Source organism: Phacochoerus africanus, chromosome 12, assembly GCF_016906955.1.
Source record: "Phacochoerus africanus isolate WHEZ1 chromosome 12, ROS_Pafr_v1, whole genome shotgun sequence".
Taxonomy (NCBI): domain Eukaryota; kingdom Metazoa; phylum Chordata; class Mammalia; order Artiodactyla; family Suidae; genus Phacochoerus; species Phacochoerus africanus.
This window is the reverse complement of record NC_062555.1, coordinates 69,144,861-69,163,065: the sequence shown is the minus strand read 5'-3', so window position 1 is coordinate 69,163,065 and position 18,205 is coordinate 69,144,861. Positions and strand designations below refer to the sequence as shown.

At 53.4% G+C, this 18,205-nt stretch overlaps 1 protein-coding gene across 2 annotated transcripts in view; it reads right to left on the bottom strand.

The window, feature by feature from the left end:
- Positions 1 to 15,841, bottom strand: part of SFMBT2 (Scm like with four mbt domains 2) — a 194,793-nt gene extending 178,952 nt beyond the window's left edge. The window contains exon 1 of one of the 2 annotated variants that reach the window (XM_047755296.1): positions 15,537 to 15,841. The gene's annotated coding sequence lies outside the window, so the exon portion shown is untranslated. The remainder of the gene's footprint in view (positions 1 to 15,536) is intronic. The other variant, XM_047755297.1, reaches the window with a different exon arrangement.
- Between the last annotated feature and the right edge of the window lie 2,364 nt (positions 15,842 to 18,205).

Sequence of the window (18,205 nt, the reverse complement as noted above, 5' to 3'; positions counted from 1 at the left end):
CTCCTTGATTTCTTTCTTTTTTCTTTTTTTTTTGGCCACCCCTGCAGCATATGCAGGTTCCTGGCCAGGGATCAAATCCAAGCCGCAGCTGCAACCTACACCACGGCTGCAGCAGTGCTGGGTCCTTTAACCCCCTGCGCCAGGCTGGGGATCGAACCCGCATCCCTGTGCTCCAGAGACATTGCTGATCCCGCTGGACCACAGCAGGAACTCTTTGATTTCTTTAGGAGACATGATAAGAGTTAAGCTCTCATCACTGTGCAACTAGTTTGAAACCAAAATGATCAAAATTCAGGCAAAAAGGTGAAACTGTCTATTGTATTAACGAAGCTACCTTAGCATTAGAAACCATTCTGATCTCCATTCATCCAGAGGCAAGACCCAAAGGTGTTCCACTTGGGACACACTCCATGGAGTTCCCCTGCGGTGCAGCAGGTTAAGGATCTGGTGTTGTCACCGCTGTAGCTCGAGTTCAGTCCCTGGCTTGGGAACTTCCACATATCTGGGCATGACCAAAAATTAAAAAATAAAAAAAGGACTAACTCCCGTGAGCTTTACAACAATGTATTAATATCAATCAGAGAAATGTTGCACCTTTTTATTCTCTGGTGTGTTTTTTTCTTTTTTCTTTTTTTTGGGGGGGAGGCATCCAAGGCATATGCAGAAACTCCCAGGCCAGGGATCAGACCCAAACCATAGCAGCAACAACGCCAGATCCTTCACCGGCTGCACCGCTAGGGAACTCCGCATCTCTTTTCAAGTTACCCAATTATCCAGTACTTTCAAAGGGATCTGCCTTAAAGCTGCAACAAACGGGCCATTTACTACCAACGACCATACTTGCAATCCCAGGCTTGCTACTCTGAGAGGGGGAAGGTTTGCAGTTATTTGTTTTTTATGTGGCTCGGAAGACAGACTACCCTCCAGATGGAACATGAAAATCCAAGGCCTACACTAAAAGCTTAGGAAATTCCAGGTCTGCCGTGGCAGCCCCTGGAACTCCAGCACGTCTGGATCACAGAGCAGATGCCTCCTGTCGCACTGCAGGAATGACAAAAGGAGCACTAGGACACCTCATCCCCGCTGAGACCTTTCCAACCATGTCCATCAAAATGGAAAACCCCCAAGGATTCCGAAGGGGGGCGCACCACCCAACTGTTCACCCAAACCCGATCTCTGAAACATCCCAGGTTCCGGTTCCCTGAGAAGCAGCTCACAGCCTGGGCGAGCACAGGAGCATCTTCAAGAACCGTATCTGCCGATGGCTTTGAAGATGAAAACAGGTGTCAGGTGCCCAGGAGCCATCGACAAGGAAAACCCCCTTCTTCGCACAGTCACCCGTCACCCGGACCCCGCTGCTCTGAAAGCATGACGGAGCCCATCACCTCCCACTCTTCCCAGCTCCCCCCCCACCACCGCAGCCCTTCTAAGAAGAGCAGGGCCTTGCCTGGCTCCACCGTCAACGGAGGGGAATGGACTCTCGGGGGCAAAGGTTCATGGAGTGGCGCCGTCCGCCCAGAGCTCCGAGCTTGATTTACTCGGAGGAGGGATGGCAGTTGCCTGGCCATTTTTCAACCAGATTTCAGGAGTTTTGGCTCTAAAGAGATTGAAACCTGACACCACCTGCGGCCCCAGCCTAAGAAATGCTCATTTTTCCCAACCCGATTCACAGCTCCACCTCGGGAAATAAGATATGCTGGGGCTAAGGGATGGCCGAGGGCTAAGCACCAGGGCTGGCGGCGGCCTGGGGTCCCCACAAAAACAGACTGTGTCTTCTAACTCACGGTGGTGACTGTCACCTAACCTCCCCATCGGGCGGCAAGCTTCACAAACAGACGCGCGCACAGAGAGAAAGAGAACAGCCTTCCGAGTGACTGGCTCCAGAGAAGAGAAAACCCCGAAGCTGCAGACGAGCTGTGCCCCATCCTGAAAGTTCGTTTATCTACTATTTACCTATAAGTTACTGCTTATTTATCATCAAGAGGGTGAGGCCTTGATGTACCCCATCAGGAGCTCCCATTGTGGCTCAGCGGGTTAAGAACCTGACTTATCCATGAGGATAAGGGTCTGATTCCTGGCCTCGATCAGCGGGTTAAGAATCCAGCATTGCTGTGAACTGTGGTGTAGGTCACAGGCACAGCTCGGATCTGGCGTTGCTGTGGCTGTGGTGTAGGCCGGCGGCTAAAGTCCAATTTGATCCCTAGCCTGGGAACCTCCAAAGGCCAAGGGTACAGCCCTGAAATGACAAAAAAAAAAAAAAAAAACTACTCTACTATGGGTCTTTGCATGGAGGCAGCCATATAGGATTTCTTACAGCAGAAACTGACTTCCAAGCTATTCAAAGGTAAACACCCTTCTTAGGCTGGCATACGACTGGCTGACATGAAATATCTGACACAGAAGAGCTTGGCGGTGGGACCTCGTCAAAGAGACAGGACTTTCTAGGGAGCACAGACATCTGGTGCTAACATCTTGCACAAACTTGAAACCCAGGATTTCCCTGTCACCTACAAACATGAACAGGAATGAATGAGAGCAGGACTTCAAGCTTAGAACAAAGCGGGTAACCTCGTGCTACAGAGCTGCGTCGCACAGCACACCCCTGTGCATACGTGTCAGTTCAGAGAAACCAGCCCGTGTGTTGCATATACGGTCACGAGAACGCAAGAAATAAAGAACTCTTAACACGGGACCCCTCTGCACGTTAGACGTGCAGCGATAACATCTAATCATCAGTGCCTAATTTTCAGAGGGGATTTTATGAATGGACAACTTCGAGCAGGACAGGTGCAGGACAGACAAGCTTCGGAGGTGCCACAGTCATCGACTAAGACGCTGGCCGATGAAAAGGACCGACTGAGCCCACCTCTCTCGGGTGAAACCTGGAGTCACCCCAGTCTGCAGAGCTCAGCAACGGAGCCAGGGATTCCCAACAACTGAAGAGCACTTCAGGGACGGTCTTGAAGCCATAGGCACAGATCCATAAAGTGGGCACCAACCAAATGGTATGAATTCTATCATTTAAATGCAGAAAGGAAGTTTACTCCAGTGGGGTCCATCCAACTGCAAATCCCTACTGCAGAGTCAATTTAAAAACACCCACGTTTACTTGGGTTTATGAAGAACCCTGGGAGTTCCCGTTGTGGCGCAGTGGTTAACGAATCCGACTAGGAACCATGAGGTTGCGGGTTCGATCCCTGGCCTTGCTCAGTGGGTTAAGGATCCGGCGTTGCCGTGAGCTGTGGCGTAGGTTGCAGACGCGGCTCGGATCCCGCGTTGCTGTGGCTCTGGTGTAGGCCGGTGGCTACAGCTCCGATTGGACCCCCTAGCCTGGGAACCTCCATATGCCGCAGAGCGGCCCAAGAAATAGCAACAGACAAAAAAAAAAAAAAAAAGAACACTAGATGTGTGAGCATATCCTGCAGAGGACTGCAGGAGGGCTGGCTTTATGCTATAATGTAACCAGCCCTTCCCATAATGTAACCAGCCCTTGGTGAAATGTACTCTCCAACTTTTTAAGCACAACAAGCAACACTGTTGTCATCTGCAAAATGCAGGGACTGTTCTAAAGCCTCCTGTGGTCTCCCCTCCCACTCACGGACCTGAGGATATCTGGTTTTTCCCAGATCTCCTGGTTAAAAGTGTCTGTGGTCGGAGAGAATAATATAGCATCTGCCCAAACGGAATGGAGACTCAAAAGTGGAAATTTTCACCACGGTCTAAGCCGGATCCCAGAAGCTCTCAGCAAAGAGGTGGATCAGGTCCTAAAGGCCCAGCTGGCTACTCAAAGACTTAACCTGCTGCACTGCCCAAAGCCATCTGGTTCACAGGACAGGGATGCAGAGGAGAAGAGGGCAGTCTGCATTTTGCAGCCAGCTGGGAAGATAACGTTTTCTTGTTTGTTTGTTGCTTTTTTAGAGCTGCACCTGCAGCATATGGAGGTTCCCAGACTAGGGGTCAAATCAGAGCTGCAGGTGCCAGCCTACACCACAGCCACAGCAATGTGGGATCCAAGCCACGTCTTCAACCTACACCAGAGCCCACAGCAATGCCGGACCCTTAACCCACTGAGCGAGGCCAGGAATCAAACCCTCATCCTCACAGAGACGCGTCAGGTTCATTACCACTGAGCTATAATGGAAACTTCAAGAGTAAAGCCTATTTTAAGTTAGAGTTTTAAAGACAATGAATGAGGAGTTCCCTGGTGGCTCAGTGGGTTAAGGATGTGGTTTTGTCACCACCGTGGTAGTGGTTTGATCTCTGGCCCAAGAACTGCGTGCTGCAGGCATAGCCGAATAAAAAAATTGTTTTTAAAAAAGAAAAAAAAGACAACCAATGACAAGAGCCAAAACCCAAGGCTCCAAATACTCTGTTATTCCCTTAGAGCCATTCTCCTGCCTCCAAAGAGAAGGTTAAAGAGCAGAGAGAAGCAGGGCTGGTATGTCTGATTCCAGAGGTGGCTGTTTTTCAGTAACAGCGCTATGGACTATTGGGGAGCAAGGGAGAGGGGAGCAGACAAAAAGGAGGTGCTCCTTAACCATCAGACTCTATTAAGATGGCATCTGTTGTCTGCATCTCCTTACCTGAAATCAGGGACGCACACCTGGCAGGGTTGGATCCACCAAGCGTGAGGCCCTGAAGGACCTTGGAAACCATCGGGTTCAACTGACACACCACAAGCTGCACCCCGACTTTCTTCTCTGTTTAATTAGCACACTGAGGTCAATGCTTCTGCTAAAACTGGCCTGGCTAGAGCCTCCCCACCCACCCTCCGCCTCTGCGCAGCTGGGAAGACTCTCTCCTTGGCACCTGCTGCTCGATAAATATCCAAAAAATCACCCTGAAAAACAAAAACCAAAAAACCTGGGAGGTACATCTCTCCAACACACACAACTCTTTTAACCTCTGGGACTTTAAAAGCCTCTTTGAATTTGGGTCACGTGGAAAATGAAGGCAGAGAACTGGAAATAAGATGGACCAAGATCAAATACACAGGATGAGGCCTGTAGCATTTAGCAGCCAAAATCAGGTGGACCCATCCGTGGCAACCTTAGCAAATGGATCTGGGCAAAATGAGGGTTTAAACAACAGCCCCCAACAAACAACTGGAGGTTGGGGAAGTGATTTTTGTATCTGTTGTTTGTGTGTTTACAAATAAAAGATGAGGCATCATAAAAGAATAACTGGAAGCAGATGAAGTTTAATGGAGTGAGTTAACCCCAACCATATTAATTAAGAAAACAAATGAGATGTTTCAAAAGATAAACATCTGCACTCCGGATTTCTTTTCTTTTTTTGCTTTTTAGAGGTGTGCCTGCGGCATATGGAGGTTCCCAGGCTGGAGTCGAATCAGAGCTGCAGCTGCCGGCCTCCACCACAGCCACAGCAACACGGGACCTGAGCCGTGTCTGCAACCTACACCACAGCTCACAGCAATGCCACATCCTTAACCCACTGAGTGAGGCCAGGGACCGAACCTGCGTCTGCATGGATGCTAGTCAGGTTCGTTTCAGCTGAGCCAGTTCGTTACAGGAACTCCTGGATTTCTTCATTTCACCTTCGAGGCCTGCGTCCTCCTGTTCACACATATGGGGACTAAGAACCTCCCAGATGAACCCTCCTCTTCCTTGCCGGGCGGAATCTCCCCACACCCAAGGCCACTCTAAGGCTGCCCTTCCCACTTCTCTGCCCTCAGACAGGCAAATCCAGCATCTTCCCTACGGAAATGACTGCAAACACCGGAGGATCCCAACCGAAATTCTGGCAGTGGGCTTCCCCCTCCAGCCCCTTCGGCTTTTCGACGGCTCCCAGCGGCTCCCAGCAGCACTCGTCTCATGGCAAAGGCTGCCCGTGGTGCTTGAGAGGCACTGCCTCTTTCAGACAGAGCACCAGCTGCAAGGCTGTTCCGGACAGTGTCTTCAGAGTCTCTGTCGCAAACCCCTGTCACACCCCAACTGGCATTATCTACACCAAAGGACAGACCCCTCTGCCCACGGAGCACTTCTGCTCAGCGCCCAGACAAAATGACTGCTGTTCAGTATATAACTTAAAAAAAAAAACAACCCACCAGGAGAGAAACATCCTTCCCAGCGTGAAGATGGGGGCGAGGTGTGGCTGCGTGGCTGCAAGTGTAAATGCCTCCTCCGCAATTGTTAAGTATGAACCTTTGTAAAGGCAGGAAGAGTTTTTTGTTTCTCTAACAAAAAGAGTGTCTTTGTCACAACGCTGGAAAAGCAAACATGTCTTTTACTTTTAAGCAGGGTTGTTAACTATGTGCGGGCCTAGCAAGCAATCCGTCCTGCCCTCCGTCACAGGAAAAACCCCACAGCAGGTGGAAGATAAAAGGAAAGAGACTCGGCCAAGGTCACACGAAAAGCCGAGGCAGATCTTGGTCTCCGAGTTCCCCAGTGGCTCACTCGAACCACCGCGCGAGTTTATTCTCGCCAAGTCTAGCACACTTTCTAAAATAATCCCCAAGGTCAATTTCCATGGATGCTCAGCTACATCAAGTTGGCAAAACGTGACTTTTCAGTTAGCGACATACACTTCCACTCGCAGGGTAAGTGGAGCCGGCTCTGCGTGGCCAGCTTCAAGCCTGAGGCCAGCCCGACCCCAGGAGGAGCCCAGGGTGACCTGACCACCCAGTGGGAGCAGCGAGGCAGAGAGGTCCGGACCTCCCAGGGGACAGCGCTGGGGCTGCACCCTCAGTTTGCTACCAGCGACGAAAATCACCCACTGTGCTCCTGAGGGCCCAAGGCCACCTCGTACAGGGACAATTCCGGCTTTCTTCCCTGGCCCTCCGTTCCTACGTCCTCCTAATTTCCACGCGCCACGACTCCCAGGACCGGAGAATTGTTTTCCGTTGCTCCCACCCTCATTAGCGGGGTGATGGCTTTAAAAGAGGAGGGGGAGGGAAAACTTACAATAAAACCAATTTTTTTTGGCCATGCCCACAGCATGTAGAAGTGCCCAGGCCAGGAGTTCCCGTCACAGCTCGGTGGTAACAAACCCGACTCATATCCATGAGGGCGTGGGTTCGATCCCTGGCCTCGCTCAGGAGGTTAAGGATCCAGCATTGTCGCGAACTGTGGCGTAGGTCGCAGACTTGGCTCAGATCCCATGTTGCCGTGGCTCTGACTCAGGCCGGAGGCTACAGCTCTGACTGGACTCCCCGCCTGGCCTGGGAGTTCCACATACCTCGGGTGCGGCCCTAGAAAAACAAAATAAATAAATAAATAAATAAACAATTTTTTTAAAAAAACCTGTTTGTGTGGCTCTGTATCTTTCCCAAAGGCTCAATAAATTATCAATAAAATAGAGATACCAGCACTCACCGGCAAAGATTAAAAAAGTGAATGCACTTAAAGTGCCAGGCAGAGTCTCAGACATACTGGATATGACACAGTTTCAAGACAATTTAACACTAGAATTGAAATCCTCGCACTCTCTCTTGTTCTAACTTGCTAGCAAGTTATTCAGGCTCTTTCAGTGCCCCCACCGCAAAATGGAAGTGCTGACACGCTCATAAATCATCAAGAAGGAGAGGTAAATTCGAAGCATTGGAGGATCGGCTGGCAAACAGTGGATATTTAAATAGGTAGCTACTTTTTTCTTTTTTCTGCTTTTTAGCACCACGCCTGCAGCATATGGACGTTCTCAGGCTAGGGGTCGAATTGGAGCTGTAGCTGCCGGCCTACACCACAGCCACAGCAACACAGGATCCGAGCCGTGTCTGTGACCTACACCGCAGCTCAAGGCAACACCAGATCCTTAAGCCACTGAGCAAGGCCAGGATCCTAGTAGGGTTTATTAGCCACTGAGCCATGAAGGGAACTCCCAGTAGCTCCTATTTTTAAGTTTAACATTATTCAGAGTAAACCGGTAATTCCAAATCAGAGTGCTCCCACAGTCCTTTCATCATTAATCCCTAGACCCACAGACCCAAGGTGTAGTTTTCACTTTTTCCTTTTTTTTGGATGAATTTTTTTTTTTTTTTTACAGCCAAACCTGCAGCATATGGAAGTTCCCAGGCTAGGAGTCAATTCAGAGCTACAGCTGAGACCTCCACCAGAGCCATAGCAACACCGGATCCTTAGCCCACGGAGTGTGGCCAGGGATCGAACCTGCATCCTCAGAGAGACAGCGTCATTCTCTTAAACCCACCAAGTCACAACAGGAACTGCTGGATGAAATTTTCTGATCCTGTGATGATCTCTGCTGTACAAGAAAGTGATTCCGTTATACACACACAGATGCATCCCTTGCCCCATTCTGTTCCCACAGAGGTTATCACAGAATACAGGGTAGAGTTCCCTGTGTTACAGAGCGGGTCCCACTGGGAGCATCTGTGGAAATTATATTTTAAATGAGACTGTAGGAACTTGCACTTGGAATTCCACACACTTGATTATACATGAACGTGATGCAGTTCATAATTCAGTTTTAACTAAAATGAAAAAAAAAAAAAACTTGTCAAATTTAGGAGAAATCTGCTTAAATAACCCCGTATCTTTTCTCAGCCAATAAAACTGCAGGGGTGGGGGGGGGGGAATATCACAGGATAAAAATCTGTCCCACCAGCTCCAAACCCCTCTTTTGTACTCACACCTGCTGATGCTATTCTGACTCTGCAGAATTCACCAAACGCTTTCACAAGCAAGGTAGCTACCAAAAGGTGGTGCTTTTGTTTTTAAGAAAAAAAAATTTTTTTTAATGAAACCAAGAGCACAATGGATTCTTTTTCCACATCAGTGTCAAAGACATCTATCTTATCAAAAGAACAGAAACCTCAGGGACAGAAAGTAAAACTTTCTGAGTAGGAATGGGGAGAACCATGGTGGTATCTTTTCACGGGGACCCTGCTGTGCTGACCATGCAAATCCCATTCTAAAGACGCTTGACTTGGGGGAGTTCCCGTAGTGACGCAGGGGCAACGCATCTGAGTAGTATCCATGAGGATGCAGGTTCGATCCCTGGACTAGCTCAGTGGGTTAAGGATCCAGCGTGGCCGTGAGCTGTGGTGTAGGTCGCAGACGTGGCTCTCGGATGCCCAGGTGCTGTGACAGTGGTAGAGGCCGGCAGCTGATCTGATTTGACCCTTGGCCTGGGACCTTCCATATGCCACATGGCAGCCCTAACAGTCCAAAAAAAAAAAAAAGAAGAAGAAGAAGTTTGAAGTGGTAGCTTTAGCTGAATCCTCTAACCCTCCCTTGTGACTGTGTCTCGGGCTCCTTAGGCTGCAAGCCCTACATTAAATACCTTCCTGTATTTACAACACACTGTCTAGAAGCATCCTGTTTATAAATCTTCAGCCGACACGTGGTTTCGCCAACACGATCGTGTTTCATCCGGACTCAGGACGTCTTCAGTCCGTACGGAGAGGAAGTCCTGTCCCAGGGCCCAACCTGAAGAGCGGGCATGGAAAACGGACCGTCAGATCTGACTCCCACTCGCTGGGCTACCTGGAGGCTGCAGTCCCCACCCGCACGATGAATACGAACCCGGTAAGGTCCAGGCACTCAGGCCGGCCGGGAAGGTGGGGTACAGGGGCTTTGGGGGCTGGTCACTTCTGGTCCGAGGAGTTACCAAAGCAAACGCACATGAGGTGTTTCCTTATGGCCTGTCTGCAAAGACACGCTGACCGAGCACCGGCCTGCTGTGACTGGGAAGATATCTGAAGGCCACACGTGTGTGTCTCAGTCTTCTCCCCGCCTCACCTTTTCCAGAGCACGACTGAAACCCCAGCCCCATGGGGAGCTCATACCCCCATAACAATAACCACCTGTTCCTCCCGCAGAGTGATGGTTCACAGACACGATGGTCAGTCGTGTTTTCATGACACTTTCTGGACAGGAGTCTGCAAGATGAATCACTGAGAAATAAAAGAGTGGCGGGCAAATAAGGCATGTTTAAATAAGTAGCTTTGCTTTTTTTTTTTTTTTTTTTTTTGCTTTTTAGGGCCGCACCCACGGCATATGAAAGTTCTCAGGCCAGGGGTCAAATCGAAGCTATAGCTGCTGGCCTACACCACAGCCACAGCAACGCAGGATCCAAGCTGTGTCTGCATGTGATATGTTCGATCACCGATTGCCCCCCGTCCCCCAAAGAGCAGCATGGGGCTCTGAGTGAGCTTCCAGTGCAAAACGCATTTTGTAGACATAGAAGGTGAGGCTCAGAAAGATGACATTCAGGAATTGGTCCAAGGTCACACAGCCAGACATTCTGTGTCAGGACCCTTCCTTACAAAACAGAGCTGTCAGATCCCGGATCACCACAAAGTGGGTGGATTGGTTTGTCATGACAAGCAAAATGTCCCTAATTTGTTTTTTTTTTTGTTTTTTTTTTTTTTGACTTGCAGAATGGGGACAGTAAGGTGCTACCCGGGCAACATAAGAACAGTCAAGAAAACACAAAATGCACTTTGCACTACAAATCCTTGTTTCTTGGGGGTGGGGGGGGGCGGCAGGCACATTTTGCCACGTGAACTCTGAAAGCTCCGAAGCATAAAATGTAGCAAGAGAAATGTTATCCAATACTAGAACTGAAGGTCATTGAAACACCGCAGGAGACTATTTTTGTTCAAATGACAAAAAAAAAGAAAAAAAAAACTCTTTGACTTCGAAATCCTTACAAAAACATTTAGGCTGCATCTGAGGCCAAGCAGAGGCTGCATTTTCACTGTATGAGCTTTTTCCACCCCTTAAAGGGAAGCTGCATTCACTTATGCTCAGAGCTGTGTTTCCATCAGCCAGCATTTCTGCTCAGATGTGGCAAGTCCTTTGGGGACAACAGCATAAGGAAAAAGGTGGAAAGTGCCACCTCAGCTAGAGTGGGCAGAAATGGCACCTGACAAACATTCAGCAATCCTAGAATAAAGGAAGATCTCATGAAAAAGAAAAATGGGAGTTCCCACTGTGGCTCAGCGGGTTCCGACATAGTGTCTGTGAGGATGCTGGTTCAATCCCTGGCCTCACTCAGTGGGTTAGGGATCCATCAGCGGTAAGTCGCAGATGTGGCTCTGATCCTGCAGGCGTGGCGGCTATGGCACAGATGGGCAGCTGCAGCTCCTGTTGGACCCCTGGCCGGGGAACTTCCAAATGCTGAAAGTGCTGCTGCAGTAAAAATGATAATTAACAATAAGAGAAATGGGAGGAGGTCACCAAGGCTTTTTCCCTTTCTTCAGGACCCTCTTCTGCTTTCTTTTTTTTTTTTTTTTTGGTCAATAATCATGAAACTAGTTATTTATACCCAGCAAGGTTTCAAAAAAAATTAGTCCATAATTTCCGCAAGAAACCATGAAGGGGAAAAGCTCTCAGATCAATTACTCCTGTCATTAGTGAAACTCACGTCCCAGTAGGATGGCCTGTTTGAGGTTCAAGGTGTGGGTATCCTAATGGGAAATGGAAAATACTCCTCTGTCATCCCTGCAGGTCTCAGCTGGCACTTCTAGAAAAACACACATCAAAACAGTGGCTGATCAAACTCCCCTCTAGAGTAAGGGCAGCTGAATCGCCCTGCCTCTGGATAATTCCTCGACGCGCAGGAATGGGTCCCGAGCACAGCTTGGGCAGGGGACTGGGAGGGTCTCTGGTGTGAGAAGGGGGTCAGGCCCCCGCCCCCGCCCACCCTTCCAGGCAGGCGGCTGGGTCCCAGCAACGAGCCAAGATAAAAATCTGACAGTACTTATTTATGGAAGGGAGGAAGCAGAATGTGTGCAAATTTAATGCTTTGCTGGGAGAAAGTAGCAGCAGATCCCCTATCTCAAAGGGGAGTCTAGCCAGCAATTCCTTTTGACCACCGAGGCCTCTCGCCCCCCCCCCACCCCGCCCCGGGTCTCCCTCCCTACCTCCCAACCGCCTCTCCAGGAAATGGTGCCAAATTGAAGCCTGCTTTCGCTTTTTCTCCGACCCGGTGAAACCTGGGTCCATTTGCTTGGTGCAGACACGTCAATCGGTCCCACGGGTCCCTCGGCTGCGGTGCAAGGATGGGGGACGGTGAGGGAAGCCGAGGGCAGCGGCGATGGATTTGGATTCCGGCGGGGTCGGCCCGCGTCGAAGGCGGTTTCCCACCAGTGGGCTCGGATGCGCCGCCGCTGCGCTGCTGGAGCGGACAAACCCGGCGCGAGGACCACGCTCAGCCGAGCCGGGAGCCCCAGACCTTCCAAGGCGCCCGCGCGCCGGGTCCAGGGAGCCAGCGCAGGGGTCGCCAGCACGGGCCGGGGGGCTGAGGGGCGGGGTGAGGGGGTCCTGACTGATCCACTGTAAGGAACGAGTATCCGCGCGGCCAGCCCCTGGCGCCCTGCCCTTCCCGGAATCCCACCCAATTCTATAAACCCAAAGATCCCGAAAATTCCGAAAGCGAAACTGCAAGCTGGTCTCCAGAAGTTTGGAAACGGCCTCGCAGGCTTCCCGGCGTCGTGTCCAGACTCCCGACACCACCAAGGCGGTCAAGGACGAGAGCCCCTGAAAGTAGCCATCGCTCCGCGGGGCCGCCCCCCGCGTCCCCCTGGGGTTTTTCCGCGTGGAAGTCGCCAGCCCCGCTTCCGAGGCGGGGGTCGGACGTGCTCCAGCCTGATCTCCGTGCCTCCCTCCTCCAGCTCCTCCCCACAAGGAGGGAAACTTGGGCCCTGCAAGAACCCTGTGGAATGTTCTTTGTAAGCTGTTGTATATTCGCTTCCACGGCCCAGCTCCGTGCAAAATCGCAGGTTTCGGGGCGTTGGACTGAATTGTGCGCTTGTCAGCGGCGACGTCAGGAGGGCGAGGGGAGGGGTTCCCGGCTGAAACTGCAGTTTACAAGCACAGAGCCATTTTAGGTTGGTTTCCACTTCGGCGAAGCCCACGGGGGAGCTCGTCTCTGGCAGGACCCGCGGGGTCGGGGGCACCGGGGAACGCGCTGCCGCCTCGGCCCGGGGATGGAGAGGCGGGGGGGTGAAACGCGCCCGGGCCTGAGGGTCGCGGATCGCTCAAGCCTGGCCGTCCAGGTGGGAGGGAAAATCTGCTGCGGGGTCTCCAATCCTGGTAACACCTCCCCCCAGCCCCCATCCACACCGAGAGGGACAGGCCTGTGTCCGTCTAAGTGGGAGGATGAGCTGACCCCACCGATCTTGCCTCTAGGCCCCCGCGAACGCCCAGAGACTACGTTACTGCGGTAACTACAGACCTGGCCAGCGCTATCTTTCTAACCCTAGGATTTAAAAACGTCTTGGCACACTAGGCAGATGGGCCATGAGGTCTGCGGGCCCTGAGAAGGTCCCCTGGACCTGTCCCTCGCCTGGCCCCCGGGTACTGCGCGTGGCTGCCAAGCGGCCCCGGTCCACCCCGGGGGCACCACTGCCCGACCTCCGCCCGGCAGCTGCATTCTGGCCACTGGCGACCCCTGTCGGGGACCCCTGTTCCCAGCTAAGGGAGCTCGGTTTTCTTGCTTTTCCCTCGGGCTCCACTTAGAAGCTCCGACTTCGCCCTCAAACTCCACTCTCAGACTCTCCCTGGTCCCGGAGGCCGGCCTCTCCCGGGCTCCCAGCAGTCTTCTCAAAACCCAAGGCGACACCCCTGCAAGCTCCAGGGCGAACGCCCCTCGCCGATCCAGCCCTGCCGATCGAAACCCGGCAGGAGCAAAGGACACTTTCTTCCGCGAACGCTCTTCCCATCCCCCACCTTCCCTGGAGCGCAACTCCTCCCTCCACGCTTTAAAGCGGAGCTCCGGGCGCCCCCGCCCTTCCCCCGCTCCACCTTCACACACACACACACACACACACACACACACACACACACACACACACACACGCCTGAGACGACGGCCCCCCGACCTCCCACCCCACCTCTGTACGAACTGTACCAGATGCCCACCAATAGGCGCAGCGCGCCCCCTGCACGCAAAACACCCCACGGGCGTCTGCAGCCAGACTGCACCCGAAACCCTGGACTGTTAGTCCTTTTAGTAAGCACCTCCTCCTCCCACCTACCGAGCTTTACCCACACAGAATCTAGCCTACAGAGAACGAGAACTCGTCTCGTAGAAAGCCGAAATAAATCATTCCCTTTGCCCTCCTGTATTTTGCACCACGTGTCAGCAGTTTGTCATGTCACATCATAGCAGGGTCTGGTTCCAAGACGCACACACACGAATTTGGGGCGGATCTCTTTGACCCCCTCCCCCCACCCAACTGCACACACAGGTATGCACACTAATCCAAAGGCACACAGAGCAGTTTTGCTCGGACGCCCCGGTCCGGGCCAGCGGTCGCCCTCTCCCCTCCAGCAATCGACTGGACACGCAGACTCTAACCACGGAAAAAACTAGGGCAGCTCATTCCCTCTCTTTTTTCCCATTTAATTCGCTAAAGCAGCTACTGGAGTAGCCAAAGAGAGTTGAAACTAAGGGACAGCATCTCCGGTTGGGTTTTTTCCCACCTCAAAACCTTTATTTTCAGTTTTTAAAAGCCACCTTAGCCCGCCATATTGAAACTGGCACGGCTTCTAAATAGTGCTTCCCGGCAGTTGCTTCCAAGAAAACACGAGTACAGATCCGGTTCTGGACGTGCGTCTGCCCACCGCAAATCACCCACCCCCCCACCCCCTAAACTCCCCCTTCTCCCAACTAATCCCCTGGCGCAGCCCCGGGTCAAAAATCAATAGATAGATCTAGCAGTCCCTACAGTTTTGTTTTTTTTTTTTTTTGGGCGGATTTGACTGACACACACACGTACTAAAAAATGAACTCTAAAGCCAGATCAGATTAGTAATTTTGAAAGGAGGTCACATGAGAGTAGACAACAGGAAAGCCCCAAGTGACAGGATATTACTTTAATGTACAAGCAAAAAGAAAAGGGGGAAAAAAGGAAAAAAAAGAACAAAAAGATCATCCATACCGGAGCTCGCTCCGAAACTACTACTGACAATTTCATTTCAGCTGCACAGGCAAATGTTTCCAAAGGGGCGATTCCGATTATGTACACGATTTTTAATCCTCTAGATGGTTGGTCTCCAGTACTCACCCACCATCTTCTCCACACCCCCCTCCTGCCACCCCTAACAGACACACCGAAAAGTAAAGGGGAAAAAAAAAAAGGAAGACGAAGAAAGAGACCCCCGAGAGAAGACGAGGGAGGGCGGGGGTAGCAAGGGCGGCTGCGTCGCTAAAACGAGCGCACAAATGCGGGAGGTGGGCGGCGGGAGAGGACAGCTTTGCACCCGGGAGGACACTTTGCAACTACGGACGGACTCCCGCAAGGCCCGGCTTTTTCAAAGCGGAGGGACGAGGGGGAAGGGGACGGGGGAGCAAAAATGACAACCCGGAGCGCAGCGCGGAGTTTGGGGCTCTGCTCAAGTGCTGTCGCTTTCTCCTCCTGCCCTTCTCTTTCGCTTCTCTCCCTCGGCACCCCCTCCTCCAGCCCCCCACTCCCCGGCTAGCTCGAGCTTCCCTTTTTTTTTTTCGGAGCTGGAAAAAAAGAAGCCTGCCCGGCGCACTCAACCTGCGGGCCGGAGGGTTGCTCGCGGGGCGGGCTGGGCGCGGGGACAGCGGCCGGCGCGGCGTCCTACCTGGTGAAGTTCGTCCTCCCCGCGGGTGGACCGAGGCCCCGGGCGCCGCCGGGGGTTGGGGGGGGTGGGGACGCCGGCCTCGCCCGCCCGCTCGCTCGCTCTGCCTCGCTCACTCCCCGCCCGCCGCCTCCCTCGCGCGCCCGCTCTGGTCCTCCGACTCCCACTACAGCCTCCTTCCAATATGGCATCCTCCGTGTGCGCATGCCCGGCACTCTTTTTTAAGATTATTATTTGGTGTGTGTGCAGCGAACTCCTTCAACGACCTTTTCCAAGCGCTTGCAGAACGTCTTAAGCCAATTAGCCTGCAGGACGTTCTGCACTCCTTCCTCTGCCCCCGCTGTGACGCCCCCGCTCCCGGGCACAACCTCCCCCCCTGCGCGCGCGCGCGCGCGCACACACACACACACACACAGACACACGCTTCACGCTCCCAATGCCCCCCTCCCCGCCCCGCTCCCTTCCCTCCTTTCCTTTAGCTCCCTCCGTACACGAAATGCAGAAAGTTCCCATCACAGGGGTTTCCGCAAACGCCTCTGCAGGGAAATCTGGGCAAACTCTGCATCTCACTGGACACTTTCTGGTTCATCGGTTTTGCAATCTCTCTGGGGGCGAAATCCACAAACTTGCGCTTTATCCGCCGACGGAAGGTTGCGAGCGAAGAGAAATTCAATCCTCTCCGCAACCCCTGTCCCGCCCCACTGCGCCCCACCCAGCACTTAAATTGCGCCTTTTCTATGCAGATTCAAACATTTCCTGGCCCTCAGGGATGGCGGGAGGGGGCCGAGGAAAGATTTTCCAGGGAAACCACCGCAGGGGGGTAACTGCTCAGGCGCGGTATCTGCGGGACGCAGCTAACAAGGGTCGCCACGGCGTCTCCCGGGCTCTGTCCAGGCCTAGGCGACCAAAGAGGGCACCGGGCTTGGGCCAGCTATTTGTAAGGCGGGAGAAGATTCCCGCCCGAGAAAAACGTGGCCTTCGGCGACGGTTGAGGGAAATGGGGGGCCGCGCAGATCCCTACGGGGCAGGGTTTCCGGGTAGCGGGTCCCCGGGCCCTATTCCGGGGACAGGGGAGGGAGGCGGACAAAGAAGAGCTCCTCAGGCCTGAGCTGAGCAGAGACTGAACGGAACGTCCCCAGGGCGGAAATACTGGCGACGTCCGAGGGGCAAGACCGAGAACTTCCTTAGGTGGGCTGTACTTAGTAGAGAGGAGATGCTTGCGAGGGGCTAGAATTTATTTCCGTGGGAAATGGAGATAGGACACCTTTTGTCAGGGTTTTTGCCTTATGGCCACAAGAGGTAAAATCCCCCGGAGTCTCCCAGTTCTGTGTCCATCTTCTTCCTACAACCCCCTCTCGCTGCGCCCCTAACCCCGGCCCAGGGGTCAGGAGGACTAAGCGGTCCCCAAGGCTGCGGCGAGTTCGCAGCTCCGCCCACCCTCCCGCGCCCGGCCACTCCCGCGCGTCCTCAAAGACGGAGGAGCCGGGTACATCAGGTCCCCGGAGGAAAGGTGAATGCTCCGTAAGGCTGGGGACTGGGCAAGGGATCCGGGGGTGGAGAGTGAAGGTCAGAGTCCGAGCGCGCGCAGGACGGACAGGGGTCCAGCCATAGGCGGGTCCTCTCCCCGACGGTGGGGGCAGAGTTGGTCTAGAAGAACCGCCAAAGGGATGTGCCCAGAAACTGCTCGATCCAAGCCACACGGTCGCGAGCGGCGCTCCACGGAAACGGTGGGCGGAGGTCGGAGATCCTGGGGGGGCTCCGGCGGCAGGGAGACCCTGCTCACTTGCCGTCTGCGCAAAAGGTATTTCCTTACATCTTGGAGAGCGCTCTGCGAGGTATAAAACGCCTTCGTCCTCTCACATCTCCATTTGAGGTGCCGCCTGAGACCCTGAGAGGGCAAACGACTCACACGGTTCAAACTCCAGCCCCAGTCTGCATCCCGTCCGGCTTCCCGGTCCCCTCCTCTTTGGGGACATCCGACCTCTTTCACCCGAAGGTCACTGAAGACGGAGAGTTCCCAAACCAACCGCACCCCGTCCCTGCACATTAACCCTGTCGCCTGCACCCCAAAACTGCCTCGCTCTGTCCCCTGAGAAGGCTCCAGATGGACTCACCGCGGCTCCAAGGAATCCGGAATGGGGACGCCAGGCAGTCTCCTTGGCTCTAGCCCCCACCTGGGTCTCCACGCCCTAGTCACCTCCTCTAGATCCTTCACACAGCTGGCCAGAAGGGAGGGAGGAAAAGGGGCAGGGGACAGTGGCAGCCCACGTGGGCTTAACAGTGCAGGAAACTCAACCCGAGCGCCCTTGCCATCGATGGGGTCACCGGCTGCGGCGCCACGGAAGCGGATCCCCTTCTCCAGCCAGCCCCGCTCCCCCACCGCGTTGCGCCCATCGTGGTGGCGGTGGCCCTCCGAGGGGGCCGCGGCAGCACGGTTCCCCGGTGTGTCCCAGAACTCGCCGCGGGGGAGCGGGCAGAGGTTTGCTGCTCCCCGCCTCTCGCATCCGCAGGACTTCCGGGCGGTTCCCGTTTAGAGGAAGGATGCGTGTTCCCTCTCGGGGAATAGCCATCGCGCTGGCTCCAGGCTTGTTTACCAGCCAAATCATTATCCTGGACGGAACGTTTATTTCATCAAAATAAAGAACGAATGCAAAAGAACACCTAACTCCTAA